This window comes from Saimiri boliviensis, chromosome 4, assembly GCF_048565385.1.
Source record: "Saimiri boliviensis isolate mSaiBol1 chromosome 4, mSaiBol1.pri, whole genome shotgun sequence".
Lineage (NCBI taxonomy): Eukaryota > Metazoa > Chordata > Mammalia > Primates > Cebidae > Saimiri > Saimiri boliviensis.
In genome coordinates this window covers 35,312,912-35,331,643 of record NC_133452.1, presented here as the reverse complement: position 1 = coordinate 35,331,643, position 18,732 = coordinate 35,312,912, and the positions used below count along the sequence as shown (strand labels likewise).

At 41.3% G+C, this 18,732-nt stretch overlaps 1 long non-coding RNA gene across 1 annotated transcript in view; it reads right to left on the bottom strand.

The window, feature by feature from the left end:
• Positions 1-229: 229 nt before the first annotated feature.
• LOC141584129 (uncharacterized) overlaps positions 230-18,732 on the bottom strand; it is a 49,151-nt gene continuing 30,648 nt past the window's right edge. Inside the window, exon 5 of the long non-coding RNA XR_012517076.1 lies at positions 230-411. This is a non-coding gene — a long non-coding RNA (uncharacterized LOC141584129). The remainder of the gene's footprint in view (positions 412-18,732) is intronic.

The following is an 18,732-nucleotide window of genomic DNA, read 5'->3' as shown; positions in this document are numbered from 1 at the left end:
ACATCACACTGCCATGTGTGTACCTATGCAGCCACCTTGCGTGTTCTTCACATGTACCCCAAAACCTAAAATGCAATAAAATATGTATTAAAAAATAATAAAAATGTGAGCTTCCGGGGATTTCATCGGACCTCCTCTTAAATTGTAAATTTAATGAGAATGACTTTCTCATTCATTTTTGTTGCTTTGATCAATAATAAAAACTTATTAAATAAAGTATTTGTAAGGCCTTATTCAAACCTTTTACTGACATGCTCAATATAAGCCTGTTCACTTTTACTGTTTCCAATTCTTAAAGATTTAAGCAAGTTGCTTCTTTCAAGATTGTCTATTTTTTCCTTTTTTTTGGTATTTTCTGCACTCCACTGTTACATTTTCTGTTTCAATCGTATTGCTAATTTTTTTCTTTTTCTGTAGGAATACAACAGAAAATGTAATTATAATCAATGTGTACAAAATTTAATGTATTTTTGTAGAAAAATACAAATCATAGTAAAGAAAATAAAATTTTATGTGCTTCTAAAATATATTTTTCATCTGAAATATTTAAAATATTTAAAATTAAAAGTAAAATGCAAATTACAATAAATATCAATAAGAATTTAAATCAAAATTATTTTAACTGGCTAAAATTTTTGTTGAATTTTAAAAAATCTTTTATGATGTTTACAAAACATAGCTATTTGCAATTTTAATTTTAATATCCACCTTATTGCTGATACTAAAATTGATATCATGCTTCACATATGTTATGTTTAGACCTTTATAGATACAAACTTAAGAGTACTATGAGTTGTTTAGTATTGCAAAATGTTCCCCATTCTCCATGTGCGACTGTAGAAAATACTGCTCCAATTCAAGAGTTCCTCTAGAACCACCAAGCCTGCTCTTCATATTTATGGGCCTGAAGCAATATGTGAAGACCCACATAACATATGTCTAAATATTTAAAAGCTATAAATCATATTAACAAATGATAACATCAAACATTTTCTATTCCCTAGCCTTGTGAATACACGTTCTTGATCTGGAAAGTCAGCTTCAAATTTAGAACTTTTGGTCTTCTCAGAGAACCATGTCAGGAGGAATAAGTCACACGGTGCAAGGAAAGCTGTCCTCAGCCCCCAGCTCTCACTCCCACTTTTCACTCCCCTTCTCTTGCCACCTTCAGTTCCACCCATGTCTTGTGGGATCTTGCGTACTTGCATATGGATGCCCTAGTCTGCATGTCCAAGCTCTGACCGTATCACACACAAACAGCTGCTCTGGGCCATCTCTCAGGCTTAGGGGTGTGCAGAGCGGTGACATCATCATTAGGAGAAAGGATTCAGGGGCGAGGCCCACACAGTTCCTGGAAATGGGCCCAGGGCTATTTTACAGGGAAATCTAGAGTGGGAAGAGAGATGGGCTTCAGGTAGGCATACCTTGGCCCTTTGTATTACTAGGCTTGTGAGGAGGGGCACAGCCGGGGGAGGGCCAAAGTGGAGCTTTTTCAGGTACAGGCCCAGGGCCAGAATGTGGAGGTGCTATTGGGGACTACAAATTAGACTACAAAGAGAAACAGGAAGCTGGCACAACTGGGGACCGATGTTTTGTTATGCTCTCTGAGAGGAAGAGTTTGGCAAGTATATTAGTGTCCTAAGCCTGCCGTAACAAAATGCCATAGACTGGGTGGCAAGATCAAGGTGTTGTCGGAGTTGATTTCTTCTGAAGCCTCTCTTTTTGGCTTGTAGGTGTCTGTCATCTCCTCGTGTCTTCACATGGTCTTTCCTCTATGTGTGTCTGTGTCCAAACGTCTTATTAAAACATCAGTCTGGCCGGGCGCGGTGGCTCACGTCTGTAATCCCAGCACTTTGGGAGGCCAAGGTGGGCGGATTGCCTGAGGTTAGGAGTTCAAGACCAGCCTGGCGAACATGGTGAAACCCCGTCCTTACTAAAAATACAAAAATTAGCCAGGCATGATGGCAGGTGCCTGTAATCCAGCTACTTGGTAGGCTGAGACAGGAGAATGGCTTGAGCCCAGGAGACAGAGTTTGCAGTGATCTGAGATTGCACCACTGCACTCCAGCCTGGGTGACTGAGTGAGACTTTGTCTCAAAAAAAAAAAAAAAGGCCGGGCGCGGTGGCTCAAGCCTGTAATCCCAGCACTTTGGGAGGCCGAGGCGGGTGGATCACGAGGTCGAGAGATCGAGACCATCCTGGTCAACATGGTGAAACCCCGTTTCTACTAAAAATACAAAAAATTAGCTGGGCATGGTGGCTCGTGCCTGTAATCCCAGCTACTCAGGAGGCTGAGGCAGGAGAATTGCCTGAACCCAGGAGGTGGAGGTTGCGGTGAGCCGAGATCGCGCCATTGCACTCCAGCCTGGGTAACAAGAGCAAAACTCCGTCTCAAAAAAAAAAAAAAAAAAAAAAAAAATCAGTCTTATTGGACTACGGCCCTTTAAAGAGTCTTTCTCCAAATGTGGTCACATTCTGAGGTACTGAGGGTTAGGGCTTCAACGTATATATTTGGGGAGAACACTATTTAACCCATAACAGCAAGCTTATTAATTTGTCTTTCCAGTTCCCGAAACACCTGCCTGCTGAAATTCCTATGCAATGTGAAGGAAGCAGTGCTATTCTCTTACGTAGGTGATGACACAACCTACAACTTTTATAGCAGTCAGATAGTTGCCTTTTGTTTGGAGAATCCTTAAGGGAAGAGATGTGGAGAAGTGAAATGGAGGTGTGTTTCCCTGGGGCTTGAACACTGTTAGTCATGAGCATGGAGGTTTGGGATTGAGTTGAGTCTTCCAGTGCTGAGCATCAGGTCCTGAGTGATGGAGAAACCATGTGTTCTTCAACAATTTGTGTGTGTGTGTGTGCAAGTGTTTGTGAAATGTCGTTCCCTCTATAGCACCGCACCCAGGGGGAGGGTCCCTCTTGTCTAAATCTACAGGAAGTATTGCAAAGAATGTTGAGGGATCCCATCACAACTGTGCAGGCAAGAAAAGGAACGGGATGGAGGATGGGTAATTTGTAAAACATTTACACAAGGCAGAATATGTGGGATTTATAATAGGGCTTAAGAAGGAGGAAGGAGTCAAGAATAATTCTTTGGGGTCTTTCTTGGATGATTAGGTAAACACCAATAGCTTCAACTAAAGGAGAGAATCTTGAGAAGCTAGGTTAAAAAGAGAAGCTTCATTGGGGCAGGCAAATTTCCCAAGCAAATTCCACCAATTGCAACTCCTCAAGCTCATGTTCCTTTCATCTATAGAGCCTGGTAATTGTGCCAATAGCAGAACTTGATTTTTATAAACAATGATAGCACTTGGTATACTAGTTAATAGCCAGTATAAATCACCTGAATTACCAGGGCTTATTAACAATAGTAGAGTCACTACGACAGGGAGAAAGACAAGAGAATACGAGGGGATAACATTTAAAGGAGTTGTACAAAAACAAAACCGAGCATAAATAAACAATAGAAGCAAAACTCTGAAAGATTTGTTACCTGTTCAGCTGTGACTTTGGTCTGAGGCCTCTAGTGCCACAAAATGTATGGATTCTTTTCCAGCATATTTACCTACCACTGGACATCAAATGACAAGCACTGAAGCTAACAACAATTAAGCCATTCCTTTCCAGGGAAGTGCAACATTTTCACTCTATTGCCCAGGCTGGAGTACACTGGTGCAATTTTGGCTCACTGTAGTTTCTGCCTCCTGGGCTCGAGTCATCTTCCCACCTCAGTTTCCTGAGCACCTGGAATTAACAGGCACATACCACCCCACACTTGATTAATTAAAAAAACATTTTTTTTGTTTGTTTGTTTGTTTTGTAGAGACAAAAGTCTCACCGTGTTGCCCAGGCTGGTTTCAAACTACTCGGCTCAAGTGATGTGCCTGTCTCAGCCTCCCAAAGTGCAGGGATCATAGGCGTGAGGCACCGCCCTCAGCATATTTTTTTTTTTTTAACTTTTTAAGAAAACATGCTTAGAAAATCTATTGTGTGGGACAGTCAAAGGTGGGAACAACTTCAGCAACCACCACTGGTTATACAAAATGTGAATATCCTGGATGGAATTTCTATTCTGATAGAAAAGTTTAGAAAATAGTGATGACGTTTATACAACATTGCAAATATGCTTAATGCCACAGAATCGTGCACTTCAAAATGGTTAAAAAAGCAAATTTTATGTTATACATACTTTAGCACAATAAAGAAAAAACCCTTCTGTGAAGTTTTTGAGCACATGATTGGGCTGAGTAATCTGCAGGTCTTCTCTTCCAATTATGTAGTCTGATGTGTTTTAAAAGAATAATACCAAAGAAAAATAGATAGGAACTTATATCCCAATTACTCAGTTTGAGACCCAGACAGTATTTCAGAATATAGCAATTTTCAGTTAAATAGATGCTCGTTAACATTTAAAATAAGGTTTTTGGGTTATCAGCTTATTCTTGATGCAAGAAAAATCTAAATGCATCTTTAGAGATGAGCTCCTCTGGGTCATTTTTACTTGCTAGATTCATAGGCAGTGCCCCAGTTTTAAATTAAGAAAAAAAAAGTCAAAAACCCTAGATTTCTTAGTAGGAAAAATATGTTTTATAACTCAAATGAAGCAAAATCCCTGTCTGTCTTTCCTCAGATTTGGAAATGCTGTTCTCCTTAAGGCATCAGCTCTAATTTTTTCTGCTTTATTTTTTTTAAATGATCTTTTAATTTTATAATACTTTTAGGTTTACAACAAAGTAAGGTAAGTATCATGCACCCCACACCCAGTTTCTTCTATTTTCAACATTAGTATGGTACATTTGTCAAAACTAATGAGCCAATATTAATACATTACTATTAATTAAAGTCCATACCGTATTCAGATGCCGTAGTCTATTTTTCTCTTTCTTTTTCTTTTTCTTCCTCCGTTCTTTTCTTTCTTTCTCTCCTTCCTTCTTTTTCTTTCTTTCTTTCTTCTTTCCTCCCTCCCTCCCTCTCTTCCTTCCTTCCTCCCTCCCTCCCTTCCTTCCTGTCTTCCTTTCTTCCCTCCCTCCCTCTCACCTTTCCTCTCTCTCTGTCTCTCTCTCTTTCTTTCTCACCCAGGCTGGAGTGTAATGGTGCGATCTAGGCTCGCCACAACCTCGGCCTCCTGAGTTCAAGTGAGTCTCTTGCCTTAGCCCCCACAAGTAGCTGGGATTACAGGTGCCCACCACCACGCCCAGCTAATTTTTGTATTTTTAGTAGAGATGGGATTTCACCATGTTGGCCAGGCTGGTCTCACCCTGACCTCAGGTGATCCACCCTCCTTAGCCTCCCAAAGTGCTGGGATTACAGGTGTGAGCCACCGCACCCAGCCAGATACCTGTAGTTTTTACCTCACGTCCCTTTCTGTTCCAGGAGCCTATCCAGGATATCACATTAAATTGAGTTATCTGGCCGGATGGACGCAGTGGCCCACGCCTGTAATCCCAGCACTTTGGGAGGCCAAGGCAGGCGGATTACCTGAGGTCAGGAGCTTCAGACTAGCCTGGCCAAGATAGTGAAACCCTGTCTCTACTAAAAATATAAAAATTAGTGGGCGTGGTGGCTCACACCTGTAATCCCAGCTACTCAGGAGGCGGAGGTGGGAGAATGGCTTAAACCTGAGAGGCAGAGGTTGAGCCGAGATTGTGCTACCACACTTTAGCCTGGGTGATAGAGTGAGATTCCGTCCCAAAAGTAAATAAACAAATAAATAAATAAATTGAGTTATCTTGTCTTTTTAATCTCCTCTAGATTGTGACAGCTTCTCAGACTTTCCTTAATTTTGATGATGGTGACAATTTTGAGCAAGTTTGGTCAGGTATTTGGTAAAATGTGTCTCAGCTGGGGTTTTGAAAATGTTTTCCTCATGATTAGACTGGGGTTATGGGTTTTGAGGCTATTACAGAAGTAAACTGTCAATCTCACCACCTCACGTCGGGGGTACTTGCTATCCACACAACATCACCGGTGATGTTAACCTTGATCACCTGACTGAGGTCATGTGTTTGTCAACTTTCTCCATTGTAAAGTTACCCTCCACCCCACCCTTTTCATACTGGGTTTTTTGGGAAGGAAGTCACTATGGGCAGTCCATACTTAACGGGGTGGGGAGTTACACCAACGTCCTTGAGCAGGAAGTAGAACTTCACTGCACAAAATTTGCTTTTTGTAAAGCTTAACATAAACAAATTTAAAAAAAGAAAATCATTTAGGATATTAGGGGATCCCGCAATGGAATGTAAGCTATGACAAAATATGTATATTACAGATGTATAAAATCATTTCCCTGAAGGGGGTGGGGGGAAAGTTGCTGACCTAAACAACTTTGGAAATGAACAGAGACTACAAGACTACAGACAAAATGAACTGTATGTAAGCAGTGTATTCTCATCAACAAAGTTGCATCTCAGGAGTATAGTTTGGTTTTGAAGGCATTATTCATGCATACTAGTATTGAGCTAATAAACGAATGGATGGTGGGTGGTGGGAGCCAGGTGTTTCACTATTAGAGTGGAAGGTGACATACAATGACAGGGAAGAAGCCAGTATGATTCAAGTAGTACAGGATTAGAGTTGGAGACATCTGTATGCACTCATGTTTAGCTTAATAAAGATACAAATAACTACATATATAAATACTTACAGATATGTGTACATATAAGAACACACATACATATTCCCTTGTTCTGTCAACATTTCAGTCGCAAGAAGATCCTGATTTCTAATACAGTACTTCAGTGTTTACTTGGAGACATGACTGATTTTAGGACTGAGAAGGGAATATCTAAGATGAGCCTGCAGCATCTTGTAGTTTCAGAAGGTAAGGAGCTGCTCAAAAATCCCAGCACTTTGGGATTCCAAAGCAGGCAGATCACGAGGTCAGGAGTTCAAGACCAGCCTGACCAATATGGTGAAACCCCATCTCTACTAAAAAGTACAGAAATTAGCCAGGCATGGTGTCACTCCCAGTTACTCAGGAGGCCAAGGCAAGAGAACCACTTGAACCCAGGAGACAGAGGTTGCAGTGAGCCGAGATCACACAGCTGCACTACAGCCTGGGCGAGAGAGTGAGACTCCATCTAAAAAAAAAAAAAAAAAAAAAAAAAAGAAAAGAAAAAACCCCCAGTGATGGGGATTTGTCAAAAAAGACACAAGACCCAACTGAAACAGCTCCCAATGGCCAAAACTGAAACAATTTAAGTAAATCAATCCATAGTGCACTCAAAGTTGAAAATAAACACCCGCATGCCCATACTGATGAAAATAAGTGATTAAAGAAATGAACAAATAGGAGAGAGTAGACAAATCCTCAGTGCAGAAGAATTCCAAATGATTTTTTAAACCTAATTTTTATACCTATAATTTTCATTTCAACATCACAGAAAACTATGTGAATTACTATGAATACTGTATTTATAGAGGAAAGGCTAAGGGAGAGTAAGGCTATGGAGCATCCTGTAATTTAAATAAGAAAACCAAAAGTCAAACAAAGTCATCGGTGGGCAGATTTTATATACTTCAGCTTTAGGTCTCCTCGGCAATACGGAATCTAGCAATTACTGCTTCTTCCTACATAGATCTTAAGAACACAGCTCTCTGGAGTCTCCTAATACCTATTTGAATAACCAAGTACATGTATCCTTATACAAGAGTACATTCACTTCCACCTCTGCACACCCTCAAGAAGAGAAAGGAATGTAATATTTTTGTTTTGATTTGTAACTAAAACAAGATTTCACTGTTAACTAGTTTCTCAATTCCAAAACAATGATGGGATTCTGTCATCTTCCTGGTCACTTATGGCTCATTGCTCACTGTGTGGGGAGTGCAATGACTCAGTGGCAAACGCTCTGCAGACACACCTCTTGTTCATCTGAAATTCACAAAGGAGGGGTGAGCTGTGTGACTAAGCCTGTGTGTGGACTCTTACAGTAAGTTATGTTTCTGAGAAAGAGGCACCAACAATAGCTCATTTAAAAAAAACAAAATAAGCACCATTACAACTGGTGAAAAACATGTTTAAACTTTTGTCTAAGAAAGTTTTGAGAACCCAACATAATTGAAATGGTGGCAATGCATTGTTCTACCTACAGTAGTTACTCTTACCTGCATGTTTTGATACACAGAACACGTGTCCTGCTCTGGCTTTCCCAGGCAACTGTGAGTGACAGTACTTTCCAGAAGACCTCAGAATGAGAGGCGCATTTCATACCATCTTCCTTTCTTCCAAGAAATGCCAGGTCACAGGGAGTGTTCACTTAATCTTTTTTTTTTTCCTTTTTTTTTTTTTTTTTTTTTTTTTTTTTAAGATATGGGGTTTCACCCTCTTGGCCAGGCTGGTCTTGAACTCCTGACCTTGTGATCCACCTGCCTCAGCCTCCCAAAGTGCTGGGATTACAGGCGTGAGCCATTACGCCTGGCAACAGTTGTGTTTTTTTAAAAAATAACTCATCCTCATCATACAACCAAATAAAGCAGAACTCAATTGTCACATAAGATCTACAAAATTTGGGTGCAAATAAAAAGATAACAACTGGATTAAAATGATCCTTTGCTATATTTTATTTTCTCTTAAGTCAACTCTGAGCATACATACAATGACATGCCTAGAAAGTGTCAATGACACAACTATTTTCAATGAAATTAAGGGAATCAAAGACCCAAAATGCTCACATTTAAGATTTGTTCATCCCTATCCCTGGCCAACATTTTATGCTGATCTGAAACTATTACAAAACGATGCAAGACTAGAAGTACTCTCTGGAGTTTGAGTGCATTATTTTTGTAATTATTTTTATGTAATAGAACGATTTCTTTCTCCAGGGCCATATAAACACCTGAAGAAAGGACAACATCAGGTTGATAGATTGTGGAATTTAGATTCAGCACCTAAGCTATTTGAAGTTGACACTCACTGTAATCTTGAGTGTTTGCACCTGCTGTGGAATGAGTCGTCCCTGGACAGCTTACAAGGTGCAGTTTGCGCACATTTGGGAAGAAGGAGGCTGGTAGAGTGACTTCCTCATCAACCCACTCACCCGCATCTCCATCTCTCTCAAGGGATACTCTCCACCCACCGTGTTTTGTTTATATCAGTAGGAAAGACATATGAATCATCTTCCACTTTTTAGCTATGATTGAAGAAGTAACCTCTGACACCCACTAGTGTGACTGGCCCTTACATGCTGGTATGTGTCAGACTCTTAGCATCATTCTACATTTCATGCTACTGTTGATGATGTGAATTTTGGGAATATTCTCCCCCATGGGTCTTTTTCCATGTTAGATGATGTCCTTTGGCTCTGGTTTTCTTCCCAAGAAGTGTTAAGTGTGGTTGCTAGCTCTACTGAGAATCCTGCCATTGTTGCAAATTCCAGTAAAAAGGTAATGCATTTAAGAAACTTTTCCCTTTCTTAAAATTATTTTCTTTCTGTAATTAATTAAGCTTATAATTAGGATAAATAGATTATAAAAACAGGGATGGAGAAGAAGGGGTTGAGGGGAGGAGAGAGAGTGCTGGAGAGACAATCTGATCACTAGGAAAAGCCATGAGTAAAAACATGGCACAAACAAGACTTATGCCCCTCAAAAAAAGAGCTTTCTGGTCACCTTGTAAGGACTCTATAAAAGTTACAGGTTACAATTAAAATAAGTAAAATATTTAGTTAACAGGGAAATATGCATCATTCACATAATGACTGAAAGTTATTGCCAGTCATTGGGGTAGGAAGTGGGGATTTGGAGAGAACAGATCTATAGTTCTAGCCTCAAGGAGCTACTGTTTAGCACTGGAGGCAAAATGAAAAATTACTCACTGTTTCTACCCATGTTTGCAAAAAGGGGACAAGTTATTGATCCCCAAAGTAAACGAGATAATGAGAAAAAGCTTCTGGGAAAAAATGAGAATACTATAGCTGATTAACTTACTGTTTAGTTCTCTTAAAAGTACCTACCCTTTTATGGTTACAATTCTGGCGTGAAAATCAGGAGGACTGCCTAGTACTGCCAATTCTGACAGTGATCTGGTAAGACGTTTTCAATTATTTCCTCTGTAATTGTTTTAATATCAGGTTAGAAATGTGTTTCTACTTTCTAATTTGTGATGTAAGACTTTGAAATCTCTTTCAATCCTACTGTAGAAAGTCTGTATTGAAAGATAAAGTTCTCCTATATTTTAGAATGGACTGTTTGCATTCAATTAATTAATTAGTTACAGACAGCGATTAGTGTGTCTCAAAATATTTAGGGATGTAGTCTTTTCTAGTGATTTAACCATACCATAGAAGAATTGCAATTCAGAGTTGGCCAACAGGCCAGGTGTGATGTCTCATGCCTGTAATTCCAGCACTTTGGGAGGCTGAGGCTGGATCTCTTGAGCCCGGGAGTTTGAGACCAGCTTGGGCAACATGGCAAAACTCCTTCTCTGCAAAAATACAAAAATTAGTTGGGCACAGTGGCATATACCTGTAGTGCAAGCTACTCAGAGTTGAGGACAGAGACGGACTTACCTGGAAGGAAAGAATAGAGAGGTCCAGGTATGCAGGATATAGCAACTTAACTGAGCACATCAGGCCCCTTGTGGATATTGCCACTTCAAAGAGACAATTTTTGAAGAGACAAAGAGACAATTTTTGCAATTTTATGAAGGATTTTCTCAGGTTTGGCAGATATGAAATTGTGGAACACTATTAGAGAAAAATGGGGAAAAGCAAACTAAGACCTATCCAAATTATTCTTTTGAATTGCATAGCTCAAGACACTTAGTAAACTACGTACATAAAATGATGGACATTCAGAAGATTTTTAAAGAACTGATTGGTTCTACTTTGGAGCGGTAACAATGCAGCGAGGCATCCTGAGACAAAGATTGGAAGAAGAAGAAAGCCAGAAAATCAAGCCTGGCGTTTGGAAGCCACTTTCCCCCTTGAACCACAACAATGGTGATCATTAAACTTTCTGTGGAAAGGAGGAGATTTGTTTAAAAAAGAAAAAGATAGAGACACGTAGAGAGACAGAGAAAAAGAAGAAAGGAAAGCAAAAAGACTCCAGAAATAAAGGGCAAAATATAACCCTTACCATGGAGGGAAATTATGATTCACTTAGATTAACCACAGTAAGATTAAAACGTCATCTATTGACCAAGTTGAATGTGTTCTGAAAGGAGAGACATACCTTTCACACCCTGAGCTGCACAGAAGCTGACTCTGGTTTTTGGTGTGTAGAAACATATAGTAATAATAGTTATACCACTTTACACCTTACACCTTTATGGTGTTTTGGGTTTGCAGATTCTCCGTATGGTTTATCTATTGTGATCTTCATAACAAACCTATTCTAAATTGGGGTTTAGAGAAAGTGTGAGGCTGACAAAAAGACGTTCTGCCCTTTATTGAGGATCTGTGCTCAGCGTTGTGTTCTCACTTTGAGTTTGGATTTTTGCGTACTCGCATTCACATTTATTGCTCCAGTGATCAAGATATTAACAAACCTTCTTACTGTCAGGGATGCATAAAGGAACACTACTTTATTAGAGATATATTCTAAGCCAACGGGATCCTCCTACCTTAGATTCAAAGTTAGATTACGGCTAAAAACAAATCCTTAGCATAGTTCTGGTATTAAAAGGACAGGTTGAATCTGAGACAGGTGCATCACTTGAGGCCAGGAGTTTGAGACCAACCTGGCCCACATGGCAAAACCCCATCTCTACTAAAAACACAAAAATTATCTGGACATGGTGGCATGTGCCTGTAAACCCAGCTGCTTGAGAGGCTGAGGCAGGATAATCCTTTGAACCTGGGAGGCGGAGGCTGCATGCAGTGAGCCAAGATTGTGCCACTGCACTCCAGCCTGGGTGACAGAGTGGACTCCGTCTCAAAAAAAAAAAAAAAAATTGATTTTTAAATATTTCCTGAATTGCATGTATTTGTAATTTCTTGCTCAGAATCTTACATACAGTGGCCCAGAAATGTTGCTTAAAATATACTCTTGGATTACACTGGCATTCTGTGGGCACCATATCAAACATCTAGGATGGGGTGCTCAACCTCTGGGCCACTGACCAGTACCAGTCTGTGTTAGGAACCGGGCCACACAGCAGGAGGGGAGCGGTAGGCAAGCATTACAGCCTGAGTGCCACCTCCTGTCAGATCAGGAGCAGCAGTAGATTCTCACAGGAGCGAAAACCCCACTGTGAACTGTGCATGTGAAGGATCTAGGCTGAGTATTCCTTACAAGAGTAATTAATGCCTCATGATCTGAGGTGGAACAGTTTCATACTGAAATCATCCCCCATATCCAAGCCCCCAAATCCCATCTGTGAAAAAACTGCCTTCCACAAAACCTGTCCCTGGTGCCAAAAAGTTGGGGACCATTGGTCTGGACTTACTAGGCAAGTTAAAGACAAACCTTTAAGGAATTTTCCATTTAGTATCTTGATAGCCCTATGTGAAGATATTTGGACTCATTCATATTTTTTTGTTTGTTTGTTTTGTTTTTGTTTTCTGTTTTGAGACTGAGTCTCACTCTGTCACCAGGCTGGTTTGCAGTGGTGTGATTTTGGCTCACTGCCGCCTCCACCTCCCAGGTTCAAGAGATTCTCCTCCTCAGCCTCCTGAGTAGCTGGGATTACAGGCACGTGCCACGACTTCCAGCTAACTTTTGTATTTTTAGTAGAGACGGGATTTCGTCATGTTGGCCAGGTTGGTCTTGAACTCCTGTCTTCAAGTGATCCTCCTGCCTTGGCCTCCCAAAGTGCTGGGATTACAGGCATGAGCCACTGCCCTGGCCCTCATATTTGGTTTTGCTTGTATGTCTTATAAGATTACTTCACAATGGTTCTCTGCTTCTAAATTCATTAACTTAGTTTTGCTAAATGTAGTTTAAACAAAATTTCTCTTTGGATTTTCATTACCTTTTTGGCTTGTCACAATGAGCAACAGGGATTGATAACAAGAGAAAAGCAATCCACCTGACTGCAGCAGCCCGGTTTCTGATCCCATGTACCATTTACTAAATTAGAAAATGGGAAAGAGCCACACTTCTTTTTCTCCAAGAGAGTTAGTGAGTGGTAAAAACATTTAGATGGTGGGTGAGGAGAATGTTTCTTACTGGTAAAAGGAATTTTTTATTAGGGAAAGAGACCAGGTGAGAATAGAAATTTAAGGGAAGCACAAGGCCATTTTTTTGTTTGCTTGTTTTTGAGACAGGATCTCAGTTTGTCACCCAGACTGGGGTGCAGGGTGCAAACATGGCTCAGTGCAGCTTTGAGCTCCTAGGCTCAAGTGACCCTCCCCCTTCAGTGCCCCAAGTATTTGGGACTACAGGTGTGTGCCATCACACTTGGCTAATTTTTGTATAACTAGGCCATTTTTGATAAAAATACATATGACATCTGAATTTCCTCCATGTTGAAAGTCCGTATTTATTGTTCTTATTTTTCCTTGCACTTTACTTTTATTGTCCATTAATTACATGGGGAAATAACAATTCTATGCAATTTATAACCATTTTTGGCAAATAAGAGTCATAACGTTGTTTGCACTACTTTGCATGACACATCTAAACAATGTAAATTTTTTGTTGTACAGACTTTAGTTATGGTTCAGTACAGTGTCATCTGATGTGCGTGACTATGTGTAGTCTCTTTCTAGAACAATATAATTTGCTTAATATAATGAATCTCTTTTAATAAAGAAACTTTACTTTTAAAAATATAAAGTATTAGGTTGGTGTAAAAGTAATCGCAGTTTTTGCCATTAACCGCAATTACTTTTGCACCAACCTAATCCCTGGCGAACAGCGGCAAATGGAATGCCGCCACTTCTGTAGTGGGAAAGGGGACTGTTTGTCTTATCTTCCCCACTGACTCCCCTGGCAGAAGTAATTTCTACTAGGAAACGAAAAAAAAAGTCACAACGAGACCCCATGGAAAGAAAAGCAAAGCTGTGGTGCGAGCCTCCCTCAGCGTCCAGAAGACAGGAAGCAACCAGCCCATACCGTTGAGCTGAATGCCGAATGGATCCCGTGTTTGTTTTTTGATTGTGTTTTGACTAAGTAAAAGCATCTCTTTATTCACTTGTCCACTTTGGGATTTATCTGCTGATCTTTGTTTGCTTGATTTTGGTCTCTAAAGATTTCAGTTATTTATGAGCAGATGCTTTTTCGATGATCTTTCCTCTATTCTTTGTATTAGCATTCCTAAAACGCACACTATCAGTATATCTTACCAGTTACACTAGACGTTGGTCTGCTTAAAAAGCAATAGTGTTGGCCTGAAGCAATGACTCAGGCCTGCAATCCCAGCGCTTTGGAAGGCTGAGGTGGTTGGATCACGAGGTCAAGAGATCGAGACCATCCTGGCCAACATGATGACATCCCGTCTCTACAAAAAATACAAAAATTATCTGGGCATGGTGGTGTACGCCTGTAGTCCCAGCTACCTGGGAGGCTGAGGCCAGGGAATTGCTTGAACCCGGGAGGTGGAGGTTGCAGTAAGCCGAGATCGCACCACTGCACTCCAGCCTGGTGATAGAGTGAGACTTGGTCAGGAAAAAAAAAAAAAAAAAAAAAAAAAAAAAGCAATAGTGTGACTTCTTCTAGCCAAGTGCCAACTCATTGTTCTCAGGCTGGAACCCAGCTGCTGTCCTGACCTGTGGCTTCAGCTCTGGGGCAGAGGATGCAATGTGTGCCATGCAATGCACACAGCAATGCAATGGTGCGCAGGACCTGGCCTCCACTGCTTCATGAGAGCTGCCTGGATGCATCTTTTTCCAGCTTCATGTTAACCATAGTAGGAGCATTTATACCATGGGAGTCAGCAAGCATCACAAATCAGATCTTTTTTTCTTTTTCCTCCAGGAAACCAGTAATTAAGCATTTACCAGCATACCGCTGGTGAAATATGAGGTGGAGAGAGAAGTTGAGGTGGGGTGGAAAATGAGATCATGAACTATTCAAAGGGCCCATAATAAATCAAAACAGTGAACTGAAGCAGCTTCAGTTCTTCAGTTCTCATCAATGCCGGCAGGTCTTCGCTGAAGTCACTGTAACATTGCAGAGGAGCCTGGACTCAGAATTAAAAGACCTGGGTTCTGGTCCTCCTGCTGCCACTGCAATCCTGTCTGACCTGGACCACTCATTTAACTTCGCCCAGTCTCAGTTGTCTTCTCTGAAGCACAAAAGTACAGAGGTGGGGTACAGCTTAGATCCTCATTACTCAGTGTGCTTCATGAACTGGCAGAATGGGCCTCACCTGGGAGCTTGTTAGGCCAACCTGAGGTCTACTGAAACAGAATCTGCATCTTAACAGGATCCCCAGCTGTGCCGTGTGTGCATTTGGGGGAACACTGGAGTTGGCGAGCGGTCCTTCAACCTGGATGAATATTTGGAAAGATTAAAAAATATGTATATTGCTGGGCATGGTGGATCATGCCTATAATCTCAGAACTTTGGGAGGCTGAGGCAGGAGGATCACTTGAGCCCACTGCGACCTCTGCCTCCCAGGTTCAAGTGATTCTCCTGCCTCAGCCTTCTGAGTAGGAGTTCACGACCCGCCTGTGCAACATAGTGAGACTCTAGCTCTATCAAAAATAAAAAAGTTAGCCGGGCATGGTGGTATGCGCCTGTGGTCCCAGCTACTCGGGAGGCTCAGGTAGGAGGATCACTTGAGCCTGGGAAGTTGAGGCTTCATTGAACCATGATTGCACCACTGCACTCCAGCCTGGGTGACAGAGCAAAACCCTGCCTTAAATAAATGAATATATAAAATAAAAATACATTTTTCTGGCCTTTATTCCTGATACATTGGGTCAGAATTTCTGGAGATGAATCTCAGACTTTTTATTTTAAAAAAGTGTCCCCAAAGGGATCCATTAGCCTAAACGGTTCCCTATATTTTTCTATTTTTTTTCTTTTTAGATGGAGTCTCGCTCTGTTGCCCAGGCAGGAGTGCAGTGGCTTGATCTCAGCTCACTGCAACCTCCGCCTCCTGGGTTCAAGCAATCCTCCCACCTCAGCCTCTCAAGTAGCTGGAATTACAGGTGCCTGCCACCATGCCCAGCTAATTTTCGTATGTTTAGTGGAGACAGGGTTTCACCATGTTGGCCAGGCTGGTCTCAAACTCCTGACCTCAAGTGATCCACCTGCCTTGGTCTCCCAAAGTGCTGGGATTACAGGCGTGAGCCACTGCACCCGGTCTCCTTGTGGTTTTCATAGTCTGTGGCTGCTCTGACAAAAGTGACCAGCCTTCAAGATATGCTCTGCTTCTCCCTGTCCAATGGTGATAATCACTAGAATTGTGAAAAGCAATTCTTGAAGGGCTTAAGGAGCATTTGTAAACCGCCTTTATTTCATAAAATTTAGGAAGGCACTGTAAAAAGCTTAGATTTTAGAGTGGATAAAATAATCTTCTAAATATGAAAAAAAAAACTGTCAGCAGAAATAGCTTACTTCATGAGGTTGGAAGAGAAACTAAAGGAAAATAAATGACCCCGTAAATTTATCTGTCTGTTGAAATCCTAGCTGGCATGATATTTCTGGTCAGGCAGAGGGTTTTAGACGTGCTTGTCTGAGATAGTGAAGCTTAATGGACCCAATGTGGCTGAAAGAACAGGAAATCTACTTTTAGCCACAAATTATGAAATGGAGATATATAATTATTTTATTGTGATTCTTCAAGCGAATACACTCACAAGCTATAAAGCAATGGCTTTCTCATGAATTAATTTTATGATCATGTGCCCTTTTTATTTTAAAATTTGTTTTTACCAAATCCAGCTAGAATATAAGCAGCTTATTCCTGACCAAAAACCCAACTAAGGATATCAATTAGGAATTTGCTTGGCTTCCAATAATAAAAAAATTGACTTCTTTGTAAGAGGGGTTCTTTTTCTCACATTCAAAAAGAGGACCCGGATGTTGGGAGCAGTGTTGCAGGATTCTCTGGCCTTCCCCTCTTGTTGGAAGAGCTGCTGCAGCTTCAGACTCCGTTGCCATGTGCTTCCCGGCAGGAAGGAGCTGAGGAAGGTCAGGGCCAGCCACACCTGCTCTGCATAGGGATAGCAAAGTTGTCTCACTCTGACACCCAGCAGGATTCTGCTGACTTTTTGGCCAGAATTAAGTCACATGGTCTCCTTTAACTAGAGGAGACTTGTGGAGTAGATGAGTTTTAAATTTCAAACTACGTTGCCAGCTTTCTATTTCCACTCCCCGCCCCCCCCAACCGCTCCCCACCCCAACCCACCAAGAGACTGGACCTCAGCCAGAGGCAGTGGCTCATGCCTGTAGTTGAAGCACTTTGGGAGGCAGATCCCCTGAGGTCAGGAGTTCAAGACCAGCCTGGCCAACATGGTGAAAGCCTGCCCTTACTAATAAATACAAAAATTAGCTGGGCATGGTGCGGTGTGCCTGTAGTCCCAGCTACTCAGGAGGCTGAGGCAGGAGAATCGCTTGAACCCAGGAGGCAGAGGTTGCAGTGAGTCGAGCCCACACCACTGCACTCCAGCCTGAGTAAAAAAGTAAGACCCTGTCTCCAGGCTAGAGTGCACAGGTACAATCATAACTCACTGCAGCATCAAATTCCTGGGCTCAAGCGATCCTCCCACTTTAGTTCCCAAGTAGCTAAAACTACAGGTGCAAATCACCATGCCTTCCTATCCTTTTGCTTTTACTCTTCATCCACAGTTCAAAAGACATTGTCTCTTTACTTTAACAAACAAAATTTTATAGTTCCTACAGTTGTCTGCTTAGCAATTAACCCTGTAATAAAATCTCAGATTATTTCCACATAATGAATTCCTCATTTTCTAATAATGTAGATGCACCTTTTGCACACCACAGTAGTTATTGATGTATCTATTCCTCTACTATAGCAGATTTTCTATTTTTTTTTTTCGTTTACTTCCTGTGCTCCTCAGAAACAAGTTATTTTTGTAATCCCTCCAGGTCTTGAGCGCACTGTGCCTAGTAATGCCTGTTTAGCTGAACTGAGAAAAACACAGACTGTGTCACCCTATTCTTCTCAGCTATGCAGTGTGGCTTGTGCAAAGCCCTGTGTGCAGCCCAAGCCTACATCTCATTGGTGCTTTTGTTTACACGGCAAACTCTTTCTGACATGCTGGATGCTTGATAGTCATACAAATCACAAGGACCACAAATACAAATCATAATTGTAGATGTCATACATTTCAGTGATCTCTGTTGAAAGATTGAATTTGAGAGGTTTGCACAGCATCCAAAGAATTTTCCCAAGGAAATTAGTGATTAGAATGAGGTTACAATATTCCATCTCTTAGAAGAGTTGCCAGGAAATGAACATGCTGCATGCATGACAAGCATGAACCTGACAAGCATGAATCCTGAGGATACTGACAAGCATGAATCCTGGGAATCAGTGGCCTGGAACTCCGTTGGTGGAAGAATGAAGGTGCAGGCACTAGACAAACCCCATAGCAGGCAGTGACATGTGGGATAGTTTATGAGGGAAAGAATCAACAAACTACTTATTATGCGTATTTTCTCTCCCTCTTGCTTCTCAGCCTTCTGTTTCAATTTTTTTTTTTTTTTTGAGATGGAGTCTCATTCTGTTGGCCAGGCTGGAGTACAGAGGCGCGATCTCAATCTCAGCTCACTGCAACCTCTGCCTCCTAGGTTCAAGTGATTCTCCTGCCTCAGCCTCCTGAGTAGCTGGGATTACAGGTGTGTGCCACCACATCTGGCTATTTTTTT